This window comes from Macrotis lagotis, chromosome 4 (assembly GCF_037893015.1).
Source record: "Macrotis lagotis isolate mMagLag1 chromosome 4, bilby.v1.9.chrom.fasta, whole genome shotgun sequence".
NCBI classification, from domain to species: domain Eukaryota; kingdom Metazoa; phylum Chordata; class Mammalia; order Peramelemorphia; family Peramelidae; genus Macrotis; species Macrotis lagotis.
This window is the reverse complement of record NC_133661.1, coordinates 273628357-273650401: the sequence shown is the minus strand read 5'-3', so window position 1 is coordinate 273650401 and position 22045 is coordinate 273628357. Positions and strand designations below refer to the sequence as shown.

The 22045-nt window shown below is 34.4% G+C and overlaps 1 protein-coding gene, 1 long non-coding RNA gene and 1 pseudogene across 2 annotated transcripts in view; 2 read left to right on the top strand and 1 right to left on the bottom strand.

The window, feature by feature from the left end:
- RAD51B (RAD51 paralog B) overlaps positions 1–22045 on the top strand; it is an 832520-nt gene that overhangs the window by 171463 nt on the left and 639012 nt on the right. The gene's annotated exons all lie outside the window — the stretch shown is intronic.
- The window catches only part of LOC141522548 (uncharacterized), a 90413-nt gene that overhangs the window by 23002 nt on the left and 45366 nt on the right, over positions 1–22045 (top strand). The gene's annotated exons all lie outside the window — the stretch shown is intronic.
- On the bottom strand, positions 11127–12943 carry LOC141522547 (T-complex protein 1 subunit epsilon pseudogene; annotated as a pseudogene).

Below are 22045 nucleotides of genomic sequence, written 5' to 3'. Positions count from 1 at the left end.
GGCTGAAGTTCTTTCGCTCTGTTCGGCCACCCCTCTGGCGACTGCCCCTCCAATCCCGGGGGAGTAGAGCCTTTCTGCTCTTTTTCAGGTTACCTTGAGTAGGAGAACTGCCTCACTGGGTCCCTCTGTGGGTTCTGTCTCTTGCAAATTTAGTTAAGAGTCCTTAGCTTTTAAGTTTTATGAGAGAGTGCCTAAGAGAAGTTCCTCTCTTGGTGCCATCTTGGCTCTGCCCCCTGGTTTAGTCACTATTCAGTAAATTTAAGCAAGAAATTCACTCTTGAATTTATTTTAATTTTTTCTCATTTCATGTATAGATCACTTTTGAGCATTCAGTTTTTTTGCAAGATTTTGCATTCTATATTTTTCTATGTCTGACCTTTCTTTTCACCCTCCCCATTGACATTGCATAATCTGATATAGGATATACAAGTATAATCATGCCAAACATATGTCCATATCAATCATGTTGTGAAAGCATAACCAGAACAAAAGAGAAAAGCAATTGGAATAAAAAATGTTTTAAAAAGTGAAAAAAGTAAGCTTTGATATGCATTCAAATTACATGGTTTTTCTCAGGAAATGGCACAAGTCTTTTGGAATTGACTTTGATTATTGAACTCTTGAGAGGAGCTAAGTATCAAACATAGTTGATCATTACATAGTGTACTGAGAAGCATTTCTAATACAATATTCAATAATAGTGGTGATAACTGCCATCCTTGTTTCCACCTCTGTTCTTACTGAGAAGCAGTTCTATTATCCTTATCCTCATTGTGGATATTTTTTGTTAGTGTTTTAGATACTGCTTTTCATTTTAAGGACAATTCTATGTATTCCTATGTTCTCTACTGTTTTTAAAAGGAATGGGTGCCCTTATTCTCGAAAGCTTTTTCAGGCTCTATTGAGATAATCACATGATTTCTCTTTGTTTTGTTACTGATATGGTCAATCATGTTGATTGTTTTCTAATATTGAACCAGTCCTACATTCCTGGTAAAAGTCCTACCTGATCATAGTGTGTTATCCTACTAATAAAATATTGTAATTTCTTTGCTAATATTTTATTTAAAATTATTGCTTAAGTTATTAATTAAAAAATTTAGCTATAATTATCTTTCTCTGTTTTAGCTTTTTTGTCCTTTAGGTTTCAGCACCATATTGATGCCATAAAAGGTATTTGTATTTTTTGAAAATAGTTTATTTGAATTGGAATTAATTGTTCTCCTTTTATTCATTTAAGGCAGTGGGGTTAAGTGACTTGTCCAAGGTCACACAGCTAGGTAATTATTAAGTGTCTGAGGCTAGATTTGAACTCAGGTTCTCCTGACTCCAGGGTCAGTGCTCTATCCACTGAGCAACCTAGATGCCTTAAATTGTTCTTGAAATGTTCGTTGAATTCGCTTCTAAATCAATTTGGACCTGGAGAGTTTTTTTCCTGTGGAGTTCATTGATAGCTCATTCAATTTCTTTTTCTGAAATAGGATATTTAATTATTTTATTTTCTCTTGTGTTAATCTGGACAATTTATATTTTTGCAAATATTCATCCTTTTCATTTCACTTAGATTCCAAGATTTGTTGGCATATAGTTGGCAAAATAGCTCTGAATTACTACTTTAATTTCCTCCTTGTTGGTGGGTAATTCATTCTTTTCATTTTTGATACTGGGAATTTGGCTTCTTTCTTTTTTAAATCAAATTACTTAAAAGTTTATCTATTTTATTCTTTTTTCATAAAACTAATTTTTAGTTTTATTCATTAGTGCAATAGTTTTCTTACTTTCAATTTTATTAATCTCTCCTTTGATTTTCAGAATTTCAAATTTGGTATTTAATTGGGGATTTAAAATTTTTTTCTGGCTTTTTAAATTGTATGTTCAATTGATCTAGTTAATGTCTACTTTCTCTATTTTGTTCACACCAGTATATAGAGATAGAAAATTTTCCCTAATATGTCTTTTGACTGCATCCCACAAGTTTTGCTATGTTGTCTCATTATTATCATTGTTTTGATGAAATCATTGATTATTTCTGTGATTTGTTGTTTGATTCGCTCATTCTTTAAAATCAGACCATTTAGTTTCAATTAAATTCCATAGCCCTTTATTACATGTAATTTTCATTTCATCATGCTCTGAAAAGGATCTATTTAATATTTCTGCCTTTTTGCATTTGATTGTGAGGGTCTTATGCCCTAATACTTGGATGTTTTTTGTTTGGCTATCATGTCCTACTGAGAAAAAAAAAAACTATATTCCTTTCTATTCCCATAAGCATTTCTCCAGAGGTCTGTCATGTCTTACTTTTCTAAAATGCTATTCACTTCCTTAACTTCTTTTTTTGTTTAATTTGTGCTTAGATTTCTCTAGTTCTGAGATCCCCCACTAGTATAGTTTTGCTATCTTTGCCTTCCTGTAAAAATCATTTAAGTTCTCCTGTAAGAATTTGTACTATGAATTTTCTTGTACATATGGCAATGTTTCCCTTTTTATGATCTTTTTGGTGTGCCTACTTAATAGTGGTATTGATGGCACAATTTTACTGCCATATACATATTGTTCCAAATCACTCTCTTAAATGGACAGATCAATTCACAACTCCATCAACAATGCATTAGTGTCAGTGAGATAAATTTAAGTAATCCTGTATAGGAAGAGTGAAGTCAGTTAATATCATGAAATAATATATACAAAAATGTAGATTGATTGTAACCAGATTGATTAGGACTTTCAGTTCTAGGAGTTTGAATTTTAGTTGGTGGGTAGGGTAGAATCTTTTTTTAAAATCCCAAGCAGAGGTGAAAGTTATAGATGGCATGGAGTAGTTAGGATGGATTATAGCAAGGAAAGACTAGAGAGAAGAATATTCTAGTAATCTAGGAAGGGAGTAATATACATTTGAAGTAGGATGGCATTGACAGAATGCTATTGGTAAAAACAGAAAGGAGGCAGGAAATTGAGAAATATTGCAAATAAAAAAGTGACAAAAATAATAGTTTTCCAATTAGAAAGGGATTTCCCATACCATGTAATATACTGAACTATATATGTGAAGAATTAACCTTCTTATAATCCTCTCTGTAGTAGTTCTTAGAAGTAGCCATTCATCTTAAAATCAAATACTTCAAAAATAGGGAAAATATTTCATGATACACAGTCCATGCTACTGGAGAACTCTTAATTTTCAGAAAGTTTTTTTCTTATATTGACTTGCAATCTCCCTTGCTGAAATTTTCTTCCATTGGTATTAGGCCTGTTGTCTAAAATAAAGCAGAATAAATTCAGTTTTTCTATGTAACTATTCGATGTAATCTATTTGATGATTGCAGCCTTTTTTTTTCTCTTAACAATAATAGTACCTAGCTCTTCCAGTGAATCATTGATCATAATATTTGGACTGTCCTCATCATTCTTGTTACCCTAAGTCTATCCAAATTCCAGTTTGTTCATTCCAATATCTGATTGGGTATGGGATTAAGGGAGAAGTCAGAGTTATAGATGATTTTGAGCTAAAGGGTCTGGCTCCGTTATAATGCTTTTGCAAAACTCCCACTATTTCAGCCAAGCAGCAAATTCCAAGTAAGAAACTCAGATCCATTTCGATAATTAGTGGAGATTTGCCATGGACATTTAAAATGCCTAAATGGGCAAAATATGCATCAATTTCTTTTAAGTTTCACTCTTTAAGTTTTTAAGTATATTTATTTTTTATAAGTTTGTGCTAAATTTGCTTCTTGTCCTAAAAATATTTTTTCTTTGGTTTGTAATCAGAATGGGCATGTCTTTTTGATCCCAGGGTGACGATAAACGCTTAATTTTTCATAGAATCACTTGTGAGTATCAACTTATAGGAAACTGATAAACCTGTTGTCTTACTAAGATTCTGATTTTTCTTGACAATTGTTTTTATAAATGAAATTGTAGTTTAGTTTTGGCTGTACTGCTTAAGCTAAAACAAATTGCCTTATATCCTGCTTCTGTTCTGATTTAGAAGCTTATTTATTTGATATAGGACACAGATACACAATCTGTTAACAGCTACATATTTGGTTGATTAAGTTATGTGTAGACAAATTTATAAGGGGAATTGTTGCCTGAAAAATTCCAGTGCCCTGACATATGAAAGTAGCCTGGTTATTTCTTTCCATTTTCCACCATTTCTTGCCAAATAAAATAAGCATTTTCTTGCAAAGCATTGACACACACTGGAAGTTAGAAGTGTTCAGTGTTTTATCGATCATATTGAGCTGTCCTGAATCTTAAGTAAACAGAGAAATACCCATATAGCCACCTGGAGATGTTGTCAGCCTTTGGACTGAAAATTTCTTTCAGGCAGAGTTCCAGATCCCTTTGTGACCAGTAAAAAGTATGTGTGTGTCTATTATGAAGAGACAGTAGCAGTGGAAATTATAGGATTATTCATTTTGAATTTTTAGCTTACTAATGTTAATTCACTAAAGTTTATGTTTTTTGAGAATCTTAGATGTTGCCAATTATAGCATGTTGTATGTTTGAAGAAATATATTTTATTGTTTTCTTTGTTTTGTTTTAATAAAAATGATAATTTGCATATGATATAGTTTAGGTTTTTAGGAGTAACTTTCTCTTCCCCCCTCCATCCTTTAAATAACCACTGTCCTGTTCTATGTATAATTTTATTTTTTTTCTGGGGGGATTTGTTGTGTTTATTTGTTTTTTGCATGGGTAAGTTACTAGCCCAAGGTTACACAGCCAGGAGTCAAGAAAGAAACCCAAGTTGTGATTCTGGGTGACTAAGAGGATGCTAGGTCAAAAGAAAGGGAGGGTTTTGGATGTGTTGAATTGGATGTATATAATATTTAATCCAAGATTTCAAAAAGATGACTCTCTTCCTCCTGAGTGTTTTTTCTGGGTAAAGGCTAGAAGTCTAGTGCTGTAGTAGCTTTTATTTGCTTATGCTGGATGGGAGAAAAGTTGAAGCTGTGATATAGCAGCCAAGCACTATTTGGATGATAGAATCTGTTGTGGCTTTGTTTTGCTACTTCTGGTTCTCTGTGATTAGGGAGGAAAAAGTGGGATGTGAGTAGATGGAACTGGTGCATCATGGTTCTCCTTATCTATTAATTCATTTATTTATTGTCATGTCAGTTTAACTCCCAAAGCGCTATTTTTGGAGAGAGAGAAATATCAAAAACAATTCAAAGAGGAACAAAGTCAAGGGGCAGTGGATCAAGCATTTATTTACTGTATGCCAGGCTCTGTGTTAAGCTTTACAAACATTTCATTTGATCATCAACCCAATGAGGTAGATATCCTACCTCATTGTAATACCTCTTTATAATAATAATAATCTTATCAAAAATATCATGAAACATAATGGAAAAATGGGAAGAAGTAAGGCATAGCAATATCAGATTTCTTGGAACATTAATGCATTGTTATTGGTGGAGTTGTGAACTGATCCAACCTTTCTGGATAGCAATTTGGAATTATGCCCAAAGGGCAATAAAAATGTGCATACCCTTTGATCCAGCAAAACCACTACTGGATCTATATCCTAAAGAGATTATGAAAAAAGGTTAAAAATCCCACATGAACAAAAATCTTCATAGCTGCTCTTTTTTTAGTGGCAGAGATTTGGAAATTGAGGGGATGCCCATCAGTTGGGGAATGGATGAACGAACTGTATTATATGTATGTGATGGAACACTATTCTATAAGAAATGAGGGATGGGATTTCAGTAAAGCCTGGAAAGATTTATATGAATTGAAGTTGAGTGATATATATATATATATATACATATATATATATATATGTATATATGCATGTGATGGAATACTATTGTTTTATAAAAAATGAGGGATGGTATTTCAGAAAAGCCTGGAAAGATTTATATGAATTTAAGTTGAGTGAGATGAGCAGAACTAATTAGAACAGTGAGCAACATAGAACTTGCTCTTCCATCAGTGAAATAATGAGGGATAATTTTAGGAGATTTGTAATGGAAAATACCATCTGTACACAGAGAAGGAACTATGGAACTTACATGAAGACCAAAGCTTATTGTCTTTAATTTTTAAAAGTCATCTTATGTATTATGTAATTTTGCTATTTCTAATTTTGTTCACTCATTTCAGTTGTGTCCAACTCTATATTACTCCAGTGGGAATTTTCTTGCTTAAGATACTGTAGTGATTTGCCATTTCTTTCTCCAACTCATTTTGCAGATGGGAAACTGAGATAAACCAGGTTAAGTATCTTGCCCATGGCGGCATAGCTAATAAATGTCTGATTTGCACTCATAAAAATGAGTCTTCTTGACTCTAGGTTTAGCACTCTGCCACTCAGCTGCCCCTTAAAATTTGCAGAGGGTTTTACAAATATTCTCCTCTTTCTATCTTTAGAAACCTTGGAGGTATGTACTACCTACGTTTTTCCTTATGAGGAAACTGAGGCAAAAAAGTTTAAATTACTTGGGTCACATCACTACTAAAGATTTTAAGTCTGATTTGAATTTAGATCTTCCTGTCTCTAGGTCTAGTATACTGTGCTACCTGGTTAACTTGAAATTGTGATTGCTTTGCCTTCTTTTTTGATTTCCTTTGAAGCATAATAGATTTCTTTCAACTGTGTACAAATTTTCACATTTCAAAAGTATTTCTTTTTTTTTTTAGTTTTGTTTTTTAGATTTTTGCAAGGCAGATGGGGTTAAGTGGCTTGCCCAAGGCCATACAGCTAGGTAATTATTAAGTGTCTGAGACTGGATTTGAACCCAGGTACTCCTGACTCCAGGGCTGGTGCTTTATCCACTACACCACCTAGCTGCCCCACAAAAGTATTTATTGAAAATGTCAGATTCTGCCACGTAATTCTTTTCGCTATCCTCTTCTATTCTTCCAATTTCCACTTACTATTATCATTATTAGATAGCTATTTCTTTCGCTTCTCTCTACATGTGCTTTGTCCTCTCTTTGCTTATATCCTTTACCAATGAGAAGTTAATAAAGAGGAAGTTTATCTTATAGTTGTTATCTATAAAGGAAACAATCAAGGATAACCTATTCAGGAAAACTAAATATAATCCTCCATGTGAAAATTCCATCATTAATGGAATAGAGGATTTCCAAGCATCTCTGATGAAACAATTAGTGGACATTTAGAAAATCAGATCCCTAGAATACTGATACATTTCTAATAATTGCAATATTGTGCCCATAGCATCTAGGCTCTTATATATATCACATCTTCCCTGTTTTCCTTGGTTGGCTTATTTAAGCAGTCTTAAGATCTAGATTGGAGACCTGCCTGGAGTCTTATACCCTTGCTTCTGGGCATAAGGAATGCTTCTGTGATGACCAAGTATTTCAGAGATATTTCATCATGACCTTTATCTGTCACCTTTCATCTACTTCTGGACTTAGGGTGTTCCTACTCCACTGAACCTACCCAGAACTCCACACTGGATCCCCCTGTTCCCTGTGTTCCTCTTATTTTCAGGTCGTTCTGGAATGCTTATTTACTGAGGACCTTTTTCCATCCCTTTGTACCTTGGCTGATCAGTGGACTCTATTTTGAGCCTGATAGGTTTACTGTGTATCTAGATCCCTCCATCCTATGATGTCTGCTTCATTCCCAGAGCCTTCTGTGGATGCCAGGATTGAATTGAGTAGAGGGTCTTCAGATGATTTTCTTCAGGATTTTTGGATATTCTCTATTTCATTAAGGATTCATTTTCCCCCTATAGGATTACATTTAGCTTTGTTGCATTATCTACTCTTGGCCAGCTCTTTGTGCAGTAGAGCACTGGCCTTGGAGTCAAGGGGATGAGAGTTTTGAGTCCGACCTCAGATGCTTGACACTTACTAGATGTATGACTTTGGGCAAATCACTTAACCTTGATCACCTCACATCCAGGGTCATCACCAGTCATCCTAATTCATTTCTGGCCACTGGACACAGATGACTGTGGAGGAGAAAGTGAGGCTGATAACTGTACCATTAGCATCCCCCCCATTCAAATCCAATTCACTAGCTTGTCATGGCATCATCTCCCTGATGTCATGGTCTCCTTCACAAATGAAGGACAAAAACATCATCATTCTTGGCTTAATTCTTTATCCTTTACCTTCTGGAAAATAATATTATAAGCTCTCTACTCCTTAATAGTAGTTGCTGAAATTTTGTGTGATCCTGACTGTGACTCTTTGGAATTCTTTCTTTCTGAATATTTACATTATTTTTTCCTCTGACCTGGAAGTTCTGACTACTGACTATTCTGACTAGGAAGATTTTGACTATAATGTACCTGGGAGGATTTTTTCCACTTTGGGCTTTTTCAGAAGTTCACTTGTAGATTGCATCTCAACTTTACTTTGGTCCCCCCTTCCCCAGTTATAAATTATTTTCTTTTATGATTTCTTAAAATGTGTTATCTACCTCTCTCCCTTTTTGGCATTAATGGACCTCAGGTAATGATACTTATTCTAAATTGAGAACTCAACACCATAAAATTATTGGCAGATCAATGCTGTTTCTTCTCCTCCCTTCAATTTATTCTGTAAATATTGTTTGCATGAACTGGCTTAGTTTGATTATACTTAAAAGTGTATGGTTTCAATGTTTGAAAACCTCTGTCTTGGAGCTCATCTTCTTTTCTTTCTCAAGCCACAATTAGAGTAGAGCCCCCAGCCACTGTTGTATGGCTCTCACTTGGAGTGTGTGCTTGCTCTTTCTCACCCAGGATCACCCAGGATCACCATTTGATCTCAGATCAGCTCCTACTTCTTTTGCTCAGCTGTTTATGTGTACTTAGATAAGTCATTTAAGTTTTGTGGAGCATAATTTCCTTATCTATAGAATCCTTGTGAGCTCTAGATCTGTATTCTCATGAACCTATATTTCTGCTTTCTCCTTCTTCCCTAATATTTTGCAAATAATTTTGTATACTAAGTCAAGTTAATTATTAAATGTTTCCAATGTGAGAATCATTGTGCTCAGCTCTCAGGATACAATATAAAGGAAAAACAGCTCCTGCCCTTTTAAGGAGCTTACCTCTTATTGGGGAGACAACATGCAAACCACTCTATTTTAAATAAAAGACATATATTATGTAAATACTAGTAATTTCTTTTTTTTTCCAAAACTGAATTGTTACTTTAATTTTCAAAATTTTGAAGACTATTAAAATTTTACCAAGAAATCATAATTTCCATCATGAAAATTATATGCTTATTCATTTAATAATTATTCTCATTAAGTTCACTATTTATCTATAGATAACCTAGGTTAAGATCTATGCAAGTAATTTATACTGAAATGTGAAAATAAACAAATACTAATGGAATGTAGTATCAGGAAAGAAAACTTGGCTGAAGGTATCAGAAAAAAGGTAGAATTTGAGCTGGACTACACCGGAAGGATTAAAGCAAGGACAGCAGGGAAATATTCCAAATGGAGGGGACAATCAGGATAAAAACTATTCTCCTCTCCATCCAAGTATATCATTTCTTCTTTGAAGTGGATTTAAATTACACTGTAAGAAGAAAGCAACCTAAGCATTATTTGGGAATTACTCAAAAGGTAATTATAAAAGAGGATGCTTGATTTAATTTTTAGAACTTTCTACTATAGTAACTGTAAAAAGAAAAACTAGAAGACTTTTAAGGAGCCCCAACTTTATCATGACTCTTCCAATTCTTGTTGCCTTTGTATACAATCTTTTTTTCTTACATAAATTTTAAAAAGCTCCATTTTTTTCTACCACAGATCTCATAACTATGATCATAGTGGTTCTAAAATCATCTATAAATTTCTAGGTAATCAGCTGCTGATGAAAATACTGCTTTACTTTAGGCCTAGTGTCAGAGAAAAGAAATGAAGTGATAGGACAACACATTAACCATCGGAAATTTAGTGGGTCCTGGTTGGGGGGAAGCTGCAGATGAATCCCCTTGAATTTATGAAATGATCTTAGTTTGCAAGCAATCCAATTACAATCTTGATGAAAATTAAGTTTATTATGATAATCATCCAGGACCAGGCCTTTTGATTGTTACAGACAATAGTCATCTGCTAAAAGAAACAAACAAAAAAAGCTCAAACCAAACCAAAGCTGAAACTTGTCTATAACATGAAATTTTATGAATTATCTTTTGCATATTTAATAAAAACTGAGACTTTGGGGGCTAGTCATTTTTGACCTAGGGCTTCAGTTATCTTCACCTATTTCTTAATGCTCACTGTGTTTATTTCTAATATGAAAACTATTATTCTTGGAACTCTTGCATATCTTCCATGTAATCTAATTTTAATTACAAACTCACAAATTAGACACAGTACATGGAAGCATTCACATTCAAGAAATCTGTGTTTGTGAGATCATCTGTTGGGCATAAAGTGAGAGATGAAAATATCTTTGATCTTGTGAATCCCTTTCCTGATGCTTTTTTGTCTATGCTGGATGGTGTACTCTAGTTTTGCTAGATATGCCCTGAAATCTGAAGCTATTTCTTGAACTTGTTGACTGCTCTTCACACAAGCTTGGCATTTGCAAGGTCCTAAATAGCAACTCTATCTGTAGATGTACTTTTTAACCTCCTCTACTGCTGGGGAAGTAAAGAAAGATGAGGGAGGAGAAATAAAGGTAGAGGAGTTCCAAGCTGGAATCTAGAGGACTTACTGGAAAGGGTCCTTTGTTAGCAAATACTGTAAAAAAAAAAGGTTTGAAAATCACTGCACTATGCCATTAAGTTATCAACCAAATGAATGCTGTTTAATTTTTTTCCCCAAATAGTGTGGTTAAATTACAACAATTTATGTCCATTTATCTAATTCTCTAACACCAACATTTCTTTGCATAGTGCTCAAAGTTTTCTCTAATATCATGAGAATAACAAGTAAATCCAGTTAATTGACCTTTTAAGATAACTTGACTTACAATTCAATGACTAGTAAAATATATTTCACTTTCCTTTGTCTTTCACTTTCACAACTGAAGTCTTATTTATATGCTGCTACAAATAATGAACTATCCTTAAAATTTGATGAGAAACAGTTAAAGGTCTAATTTAAAAGAGATCCCTTTAATATAACAAATACAAAAACTTCTGTGTCAATCTCTCAACAAATACATAGTTTTTGAAACAAGCTATGATATTAAACAGCTAATTTATTATGGTTGTCTTTAGTATGTAGCAATGACTGACAAAAGGGAAAAAATAAATAGCTGTGACTGCAACATGACTCCTGTTTATTTAATCACAGTAGTAGCTTTACTATATTTTATTCCAACCTAAGTTTTCATTCTTCAGATTCTCCTCGTTTGCGGATATCATCAGTCTTCAGAATCATCCTGACCATTTGTGTTGCAAGAGAAATCTGTTGTTTTTTGCCAAAGTTTCTATGACATGTTGTTGTTTCATATCATTTGTACCCTTATGCAGGCAGTCAATACCAAGGGCAGGATTCATTTCTTCCACTTGTCTGGCACGTACATCTGTCATAGTTTGGATGGGATTCATACCCCTATTTTCAGAAAGGGCCATAGGAATGACTTCTAATGCATCTTCAAAAGCTCTTATAGCATACTGCTCCAAGGAGGGACACTTACCAGCTTCTTCACTAGCTGCCAAAGCACAAGATATTTCAGCTGCACCACCTCCATAAACAACACGATTATCACGAACTAGGTTTCTGATTACACACAGAGCATCATGAAGAGACCATTTTGCTCTTTCAATTATCATCTTATTTCCTCCTCTAATGAATATAGTCACAGCTCTGGAGTTCTTACATTTCTCTATAACAAACATTTTGTCTTTGGTTGTTCCAAATGAGATCTCTTTTACCAGACTGGCAAAACCAAGTTTCTCAGCTGTGAGTTCAGAGAACCGTGGAACAATGCACCCTCCTGTTGTAATGGCAATCAATTCAATTTCAGGTCCTCCTACCTAACAGACAGCAGGCAACTTATTCTGAAGGAGTAAATGATTTGCTCCATCATCAAAGCCCCACTGGCAAATAGCTAGGTTTGCACCAGTCAGTTTAATTTGTTCAATCATCTCTTCAAATTTCTCCTTTTCATATTTCTGTAGGGCTTTGTAATCTTCTACAGAGGTAACATCTAGCTTATGCTTAGGTTTTGGTTTGGGTGGCTCAAATGGACAGGTAAGAATTGCAATCTTAGCATTTTTCACTTTTTTTAGGCATTTGTGGATGACTAAAATCCTTATCCACTATTACTCCCTTAATAAGCTGAGTGTCTTCAAGTCTCCCTCCTATTTTGCCTTCCACTTTGATTAGCTCAAAGTCAACATCTCTCCGTTCCATATCAGCTACCGTAAGGACAGCATTTACAGCAATTTCAGCCATTTGTTGGTGGCAGCTGTTAACTACTTTAGAACCTAGAGTTGTTTTTGCAGTCTAGATGAGAGGTTCAGTATTATTAACATCAACTGAAAAACTATCACTGATTTTGTCCAAATGTTCAATGGCAATTCGAGCAGCCTGCTCATAACCATCTGCTATTCTGATTGGGTGAATACCACGATCCAGCAGTTGTTCAGCTTCTTCTAATAAAGCACCAGCCAGAACTACTACTCCTGTAGTCCCATCTCCAATCTCATCATCTTGTGATTTGGAAAGTTCAACCATCACTTTAGCAATATGATGGTCTACATCCATCATGCTTAAAATGGTGGCCCCATCATTGGTTACAGTCACATCACCATCCTTATCCACCATCATTTTATCAAGCCCATTGGGTCCAAATGATGTTCTCATTGTATTTGATACAGCCTTTGCTGCCATTATGTGAGACTTCAGGGCCTCCAGGCCCATAAGACGAGACTTGCGCTCTTGGTCCTTGATGATGAGGAAAGGACGGCCATATTCGTCGAATGCCAGAGTCCCCATGGAAGACATGGTGCAGCTAGAAGGGAGCCCTCCCAGCAACCGGCAAAGAAGACCGAAGAGCAATACTAGTAATTTCAAAGATAAGTCACTAGTATTGAGGACTGGGACTGACCTTTCACAGAAAGGGAGATATTAGCTGGCTAAGGAAGCCAGAAGGTAGAAGTAGGACCATTCCTTGTAATGACAACACTCATTGAAAAGACTTGGTATTGGAATATGGTGTAGGATCAATAGCAAGGAGGATAATGTTACTAAATCAGAAATTTTTTAAAAAAAATATTTTCCCCCCAATTACATGTAAAAACAAACTTTGACATTGTTTTTTAAACTTTTGAGTTATAAATTCTCTCCGTCCCTTTTCTCCCCCTCCCTGAGATTGTAGGCAATTTGATATAGATTATACAGATCACAGATTATTTGGAAGAGAGTAAAGTGTAATACTAGAAAGCCATTTTTGAAGGAATTTAAAAGTTAAACCAGTAGTTTTATAAATGATCCAGAAGGAAACAAGGAGCTGTTAGAGTTTGTTCAGTAGAAGTAAGTAAACATGGTTAGACCTATGTTTTAGGAAGTTCACTTTGGCAACTGAATAGGGGATGGGACTGGAATGATGAGAGAGAGACTTGAGGCAGGGAAACCAACTGGCAGACTATTGTGGTAGTTTAGGCTTGATGCCATGAAGATTTGGCAACAAATTATACATGGGCACTAGTGAGTCTGAAGTTAAATTAAGAATAACTTGATTATGACGCTGGGTGCCTGGGAGATTGATGGTACTCAACAATAATAAGGAAATTTAGAGAAGAGAAGGGCTTTTGGAAAATGATAAGTTCAGTTTTAGATATTCTGTGTTTAAAATGTTGATGGGATATGCATTTTGAGATATCATGCTGGCAGGTGAAGATGTGATTTTGGAGTAGAAGGGATATTAGGATGGGCAGATAGAGATAATTATTTGAATAGATTTTATAATTCCTGTTGAGGTCACCAAGCAAGATAGGATCCAGAGAAAAGAGCCTAAGACTAAGCTGGTATTGATACTGACTGCCATTTTCCCAGTTGTAACTCAGTTAATGTTAATAAAGATACAATGTTATGGGGCAGCTAGGTGATGGAGCTCTGGAGTCAGGAGGACCTGAGTTCAAATTTGACATCAGACACTTACTAATGACCTGTGTGATCTTGGGCAAGTCACTTAACTCCATTGCCATGCAAAATCAAAAAAAGATACAATTTGATAAGGTAGCTAAGTGGCATAATGGATAGAGCACTGATCCAGAGTCAGGAAGACATAAATTCAAATCTTAGATATTTGATGCTTAGTAGGGACAAGTCATTTAACCTCACTTCCTTGCAAAAATGACAAAAGATACAATGTTATAACAAATAAATTATTAAAAACAATTGGCTTATTAGTTGTGGGATAGTTATAATGTATTATCTTAACCATTTTCACTATATATGATTAAATTAAACCCAATATAGGACAGTGGGAGGAATGCTGAGTTTAGAGTCCCAGTTTCTTAGTTTGAATCCCTGTTCTACCATTTGTTGGCTTTGTGATTTCTGGCAAATCACTTAATCTCCTTTGGCCTCAGTTTCCTCAACTTGGAATGATCTTTAAGTCCTCTTTTGAATATGACCTACTCACATTAGTAGTATATATATATATGTATAGATATATATTATATATATAGATATTAGATTTGTTTGAAGTAGAGGATTCATAATGATATCCTTTGTGTACTGAGAGTTCTGAAATGCTCTTTTGACCATTGAAAGTAATTGTATGTGTGTGTATGTGTGTGTGTGTGTGTGTGTGTGTGTGTTCTTCAAGTTCAAGGAACTTTGATTCACTGTTATTTAACTCATAATTAATATTTGAACTAGCCACCAAATAGATGATGGAAATTGAAATATCTCCATTTTCTTTGATCTAGGTCTGCTCTGGCCCAAAATTTTTTTTAAATTTTTAAATATTTTGCTTTACAAGTTTAATGATAACACAGTAGTTTTATTTATATTTGTTTAGTTATTTTAAAATTATTAAATTTTTTTTAGCTCTTATGCTTATTCTAGTACATCTGATTTTTGTCCAACTTTTGAAAGGACTTGGGGAAATATAGATAAAAGATTGTATTGGCTTAGGTCATAGTTTTGTCAGTCTAGGATCATAAAACAGTGTTAGTAGGCAATGATTTGTATTTTGTGCCTGCACCCTAATGCTTTATTCAGTTTGAGTTATAAAAAGTTCCTTCTCCCCAATACCTCCAAACCTCCCATATACAGACTCCTCCCAAACCCCAACTAATTAAAAAATTATTCCAAATGATATTAAAGTTTCAAATTGTTAATGTATTTTTTTTTAGGTTTTTGCAAGGCAAATGGGGTTAAGTGCCTTGCCCAAGGCCACACAGCTAGGTAATTGTTAAATGTCTGAGACTGGATTTGAACTCAGGTACTCCTGACTCCCAGGCCGTGCTTTATCCACTACGCCACCTATCCATCCCTGTTATGTATTTCTTAACAATAACAACATTGATTAGAATAAAGAGCTATTATTTTGGGATAGTTCTGATGCTGTTTAAAGAAATGAAATAAATTAGAAAAATTGTGAGTTAATATTTTCTGATGAAGCATCACATTTTTAATCCAATATGCTCCATGTAATTGATTAGTGCAAATTTTTGATTCCATTTGGAAGATTTTAAATAGATATATTATTTGCTACTACCTTTTCAGCCAAATTATTTAATTCATTTATAGTTGAACTGCAAATTCAATTGTAGCTGAACTGCACACACTATTAAATTAATATTTCCTTGTGGAATCTTGTGAAAAGCTTTGATTTTTTTTTTAAACTTAGTGAATTTAAATCCTTTAGATTTCAATGTAGATCACTAGGTTCTCCTAAAGCATAATGATCTTTTTACTTAATGACTTTGTCTTAGACTACATTGTTCTCTCATCATTTCATGTATGACTATCTTGTCTTTGTTATTATAGAATAATGACTTTGAGGATATAAGGTCTTGGTTTATCCATGTTATGCATATGTATATTTCATAATAACCAGTTGACACAAAAATGGGATTTACTAAACAACTAGAAAAGGTCTCTCAAGTCTTTTAATATGGTCTCCTCATTTTACTAGATGAAGAAACATGATTATTTTTAGGTAAATAAAACATACATAAACATAGAAAACTTGGATGACTGACACTTTCTGTTTGAGAATTAGTTTCCTCCAAAATTACCCCAAAACAAAGCGGAGAATGTCAGTGATTAAAATGCATTGTTTTTTTCAGTTTTCTCCTGATTAACAGATCTGAAAATTTTTTCCCAATAATTTTTAATGGATTTTATCATCCTCATGAGATAGAAAAGAATGATGAACCTTTTAAGTTGGGGAATGATAGTGTTAGTCAGAACTCTTCATATCAAGTTTAGTTTGGAGTTAAATAATAATAATAATAATAATAATAAAAACATTTATATAGCCCCTTAATGTTTGCAGAGCACTTCATATATGTTGTTTCATTTTACATATGAGGGCAATCAAAGTAAATTAACTACTCTAAGCCTATTTAGCAAGATGACTGAAATAAATTTATGTTTAACTCAAAAAACTTAATTTATTAAAACAGTGATGTTCTTCTTAGATAACAAGATGTGATAAAATAACGGTTCTTTCTAATTCACAGGGAACAAATTATTGACACTGACTAGAACTAGGTGTGACAGTGGACTTAGAATCAGGAACAATTAGTAACAGCAGTAGAACAGGGGAGTTCTCAGTCTCCAGTGGTAACTGGTAGTAGAAGGTTGAAGGGAATTCGATGGTTAATTTTTACTTCATGTTTGTATATTTCTTTCTGCTTACTTTCTCACTTCCTTCTCTGATTGGAGGAAGTTTTCCTCTCAAACCAAGCTTATGAAGATAGAAAAAAATAGTGGAGACTGCCTCCCTTCCAACCCTTGCTAGGGAGTGCAGCCTTGGAGTAGAGTGGGGAGTAAAAAAAGAGGAATAGGAAATCTTAGGCTGCTACTATGATATTGTTTATGAGACGACAGGCACCAGAGCCAACATTTCTACTGTTTCTGCCAATCACAGTTCTGTCTGAAAGAGCATAGAAGAATGCTGGGCCTGGATTTTAGTTGAATCCAAACCTGGAGACATTGGTAGCCCACAATAAAATACCAGCCCTCAATAAAGTGCTGGCCCAGGAACAGGTCCAGGGGCCTGTAGAACAGCTATCCTAGCCCAGATGCCACTTCCCATGACAATGATGCAAGGATATTATAAAAAAATGTTGTCTTGAAAATCAATGTTTGCCTTTCCACTTGTGAATTCTGGATATTATGTAATTTTAGTAAATGCCCTTGCTTTGAGATAATTGTCAGTAAGAATTTATTAAATCCCTGCTTTATGCCAGGAAATATGTTAAGTTTTGGTAATACAAAGAAAAGCCTATTTCCAACCCCACCTCCAAAAAACAGTAACAGTACCCCTGCTTTTAAGGAGTAGAAGGCAACATGCAAGCAACTCTGTCTCAACATAATATGTAGATTATAAATTGGAGATTAAACAGAGAGGGAAGGCACTGACTTTAAGGTGATCAGGAAAGAGGTTTTAACTGGAATTTAAAGTCAGCTAGAAGGTAGGTATGAGGAAGAAGAACATCCTAGGGAGGACAACTAGTAAAAATGCTAGGAATTAGGAGGTGGAGTGGCTGGTGTGATGAACAGCAAGGAGACCAGTGTTCATGGATTGCAAATATATGAGACATGGGTGAAGATATTCAGGTATAAAAAGATTGAACAAGTAGGAGGTCCCAGATTATAAAGGACTTTATATACCAAAGATAAAATTTTACATTTGATCCTAGATGTGCTAGGGCGCTCCTTTGGAGATTATTGAATGGGAGGTTGACTGTGACATAATTGCACTTGTTCTTTAGGAAGATCACTTTAATAGATGAGTAAAAGATGGACCAGCATGTGGAAAGATTTGAAGCAGGGAGACCAATCAGTGGTTTTAAATAATTCAAGCTTTTACAATATTCCAGGTATGAGGTAATTAGTGCACTAGGAAGGTAGGAGTAGTAAGAGGAGAGAAGAATTCTACAAATGTAGAAATGACGGGATCTGGTAATAGATTGTCTGTGGGGAAGGGGACTGAGAGAGCGGAGTCAAGGATGATGCCTGGGATTTGAGCCTGGGTAACTGGGAAGATAATGCTGTCCTTGAAAAAAGGAAAATTAAGAAAAGGATAGATTTGGGTGGGAATGAGTTCTTAAAGTTAATTGTATCCTATGCCTAACCAGACAAAAAGTATTCATATAGGAAGGAATTTGCTTTTAAACTATAGTTTGAAAATATAAGCTATGTGTAATTATATAATCTACAGAGTACTCTGAGAGTTTTGTTGTTGCTGTTGGTGGTGGTAGTGGAAGTGGTGCTGGTGGTAGTGGTCCTTTGTTCTTAAGAAGAATTGATTTCATGAAAATGGCCTAGGATATAGTGGATGAAGTTGACTTTTCTAAAATTAAGGTCTTTCCGAGGTCTCAATCCCTCTATCTTTGTTTTTGTTTTTTTTTAGGTTTTTGCAAGGCAAATGGGGTTAAGTGGCTTGCCCAAGGCCACACAGCTAGGCAATTATTAAGTGTCTGAGACAAGATTTGAACCCAGGTACTCCTGACTCCAAGGCTGGTGCTTTATCCACTATGCCACCTAGCCGCCCCTATCTTTGGTTTTTATGTGGTATCTCATCCCTTGTGAGATTGAACTTGTGAGTAAGATTTGGGGATGGGGTGATGGTAGTCAGAGGAGTACTCCATTTGTATCCTGAACACCTAGCACAGAAGCAATTATTAAACTACTTATGGCTTGCTACATTTTGAAGAACTTACCTATTAGCAAAATGAATGAGGCAAATGAGGCTAAACCAAATGAATAGGTCATGTTTGTGAGAGTTTTTCCAGTAGTACATGGCTTGTCTATTCCCTGTGATCCTTACAGATGTAGCAGTTATCCCTTGTCAAGAAGCTATGAATGCCCTCCTATATATATTTCAAAATATAATTTCCTAGGCCTGAGAATAGGACATATAGTTCTTCTGAGGCACAGAATAATTATTTTACCCAGGTCACAAAGTTAATATTGGGTTTAACCAGAAATAGACTCTTTTAGTCTTGTGACTTTCAATCTTATGTGTTATTCAGTACAATATTTGACCTTTCTCTTAGAGTTAAACACGGTCCACATTTTTAAGGTAATGGTGGAAAGTATGTGCATGTGTCAAAGTATTCCACTGTTGGGTTATTCTTTGCTTTGATAGAGCAAGGATTGGAGGGCCCTGAAGAAATTAGAAAAACAGTCAAACTTTATTTAGTCTTCTGGGTTCATTAAGTGAAAGACTTGTTCAAAAGCTTATTTATTTACAATGGGCTACCTTTTGCCTTTTGATATTTAATCCAATGATTCAGAAGGGATTTTGTTCAGAGTTCCTCTGACATTGAAAAGTATGGTGAACTTTAGTTCCATGAAAGCTTCATAGGGAAAATAAGATGTTTTTAATTTTTTTTTAAAAAATCATAATATTGGACCATGTTAAGAAAAGCTGTTTCAGATGACTGAAAAATTGCTATTTTTTTCCCCCATGTAGTCTTATTCTGGCATATGTGCTGCTTTTTTGCATGAGTAGTCCTTCAAATTTGATCAAAATTTTAAAGCTGTCCATTTGTGGGGTTCATGCTTTTTTTTAAAAAAGTAGATTTATTTTCTCATACCTCATATTAAATATGTCCTAAGATACATTTTATGCCGGGATTTATTTTTAATTGCTTGTCATTCAGCAGTTTTTTGTTTTGTTTTGGGATTTTTGTTTTGTTTTGTTTTTTTGGTTAGTTTTACTTTTTTGCTAGCCAGAATGCTTTCTTGGCACCTACAATATAGGACAGAAATTGTTTTTCTCTTTTCCTTTTTTTGAAGGGCTGTTTCTCAACTTAACCTGCATGCCTGGACCTGTGTTGTAATTTTAGTAAAAACAGTTGAATATATTGCAAATGATTTCTTCTGAGGACCAGACTAAGCCCACTGTTTCTGCTGATCTGTCAAACATTGCAATTTCTGTAAACTCTTCCATATGCATCCAGCTTCTTCAATTTGTGAACAAACCTCACTATATTTATCCTCATTATTTTCATCCACATGTTTGTTTTGTAATGTAATAACACCTGAAGGTTCTAAATTTTTCCATGTGCCCCATTCTTGTGGAGATAAACAACACATATACTATACATTTCCCTGGACTTTGAAGATTTACTTTTGGAAATAAATAGTTTGATAGGATTTTATAAGAGGTTTTGGAAAGTCATTTGCTCTAATGTATTTTTCATGAAAGGGAAGATAATTGAATTTCATCTGTTTAATAAATTACCTTTTGTTAATACAACTTTTCCTAGGAATACCAAAAGACTACCTTTATTTTCCTAAGCTTTTTCCAAGTATCAAATAAATCTGTATTTGAAAATATAGGGAGTATTAGTTTATATGGAAGTGACTGCTGTATTGAATTGATCAAATTGAATAGATCAAGTTATGTAATTCTTTGTGTGGTACTGTTTTTAGAATTGATGAAAATTTTTTAATTTGTTTCTTTTTTATGTTTCATAGATTAAAATTTTGGTTTGTCATTGTTAAAGAGACCTATAACACTTGGTATATGGAGCAATTTATGATTTTTTCTCATGGAAAGATTAATTTTATGGTACACAATCTACTTGTAGATAAATTACTATTTGTGATTTAATGGAGTAAAGTTTTTTCTTAAGTTTGACCCAAGATTTATCTTCTTGATTTTCTTCTTGATTGTCTTCTTGATAAAGTAGAGAATGCCTGAGCCAGAGAGTTTCTATTTTATTCTGGGATGTATAGGTATCTTTAATTCCTACAAATTAAATATTTATCCTGATGAGATTAACTCAATATAGAAAAAAAATTTCCATTTAAAGAAATTTAGTGAGGGGTTAATAGAAATCCCTCTATGTCAGAGTAGTCAAACTGATTTCCTTGTGTATACCTAATGTATAATGTAAACTGTGGTTTGTTAGACCCTTGAATCATGCTGTAAAACCAGTTTTCAGTAATAGTCATAATATTGCATGTTCATATAATGCTTTAAGACTTGCAAAGAAGTTTGCAAATATTATCTCATTTTATCTTCACAGCAACCATCTGAGGTAGATGCCACCAGTATTATTCCCACTTTACAGATAAGGAATCTGAGGCAGATTAAATAACTTGCCCAAGGTCATATAGCTAGTACATATTTATGTTGGGATTTAAAATCATATCTTCCTGACTGCAGGACTACATGCTCTGCTCTTCATTGCCTAACTTCCTATTGCAGTCATTTTTACATTCTTCCTTTCCCCAACCTTTCTTTGTAACAAGAAAAACAGTTAAAACCAACCAACAGAATAGCTAATGATGGCACTGCATACACCATTCCTTATCTATAGGTCCCTTGCTACTTTACTGAGATGGGGTATGTAGTTTTTCTGAGGCTAACTTTCCTTAATTTTTCTTTCATTATAATTATAATCTGTCTCTTTTCCAACTGAAATTTTATCCTAATGTGTCTTTCTTAGGTCTCTTTAGAAATCACCCTGGTTTATGAATAATAACAATTTCATATTTTTAGAATGCCACCATTGAACATAGTAGTATATAAATTTGGGGAAATACAGTCTTGCCCAGTGGACTTTTTTTTCCTAAACTAGTTAAACTTGGAAACCTAAGAAAACAAATATGATACATAATAAATTTTCAAAATCAAAACCTAGAGGTCATTTCATCTGTGTACCTGGATTCATAAGCACTGTAGCAGCAATCTCTGTCTTCATGGTTATATGTGGATATTATGGTAAGTACAATAAATCACTCCATAAGGACTTATGCAGAAAGGAAAGAACCACAGGAAAATATCCAGCATTGATTTAGATCCCGCATGCTTTATATTTGCTTGTTCTTACTTTTCACAAAGATGCCATCAAACTTATGTCCTAGAGCCTTGCTGGGAGTCATCTCTCCCATAATCCTGGCATTTAGTAATTAATTCATCACAAACTCTTAGTATTCTTCATGCTCTTC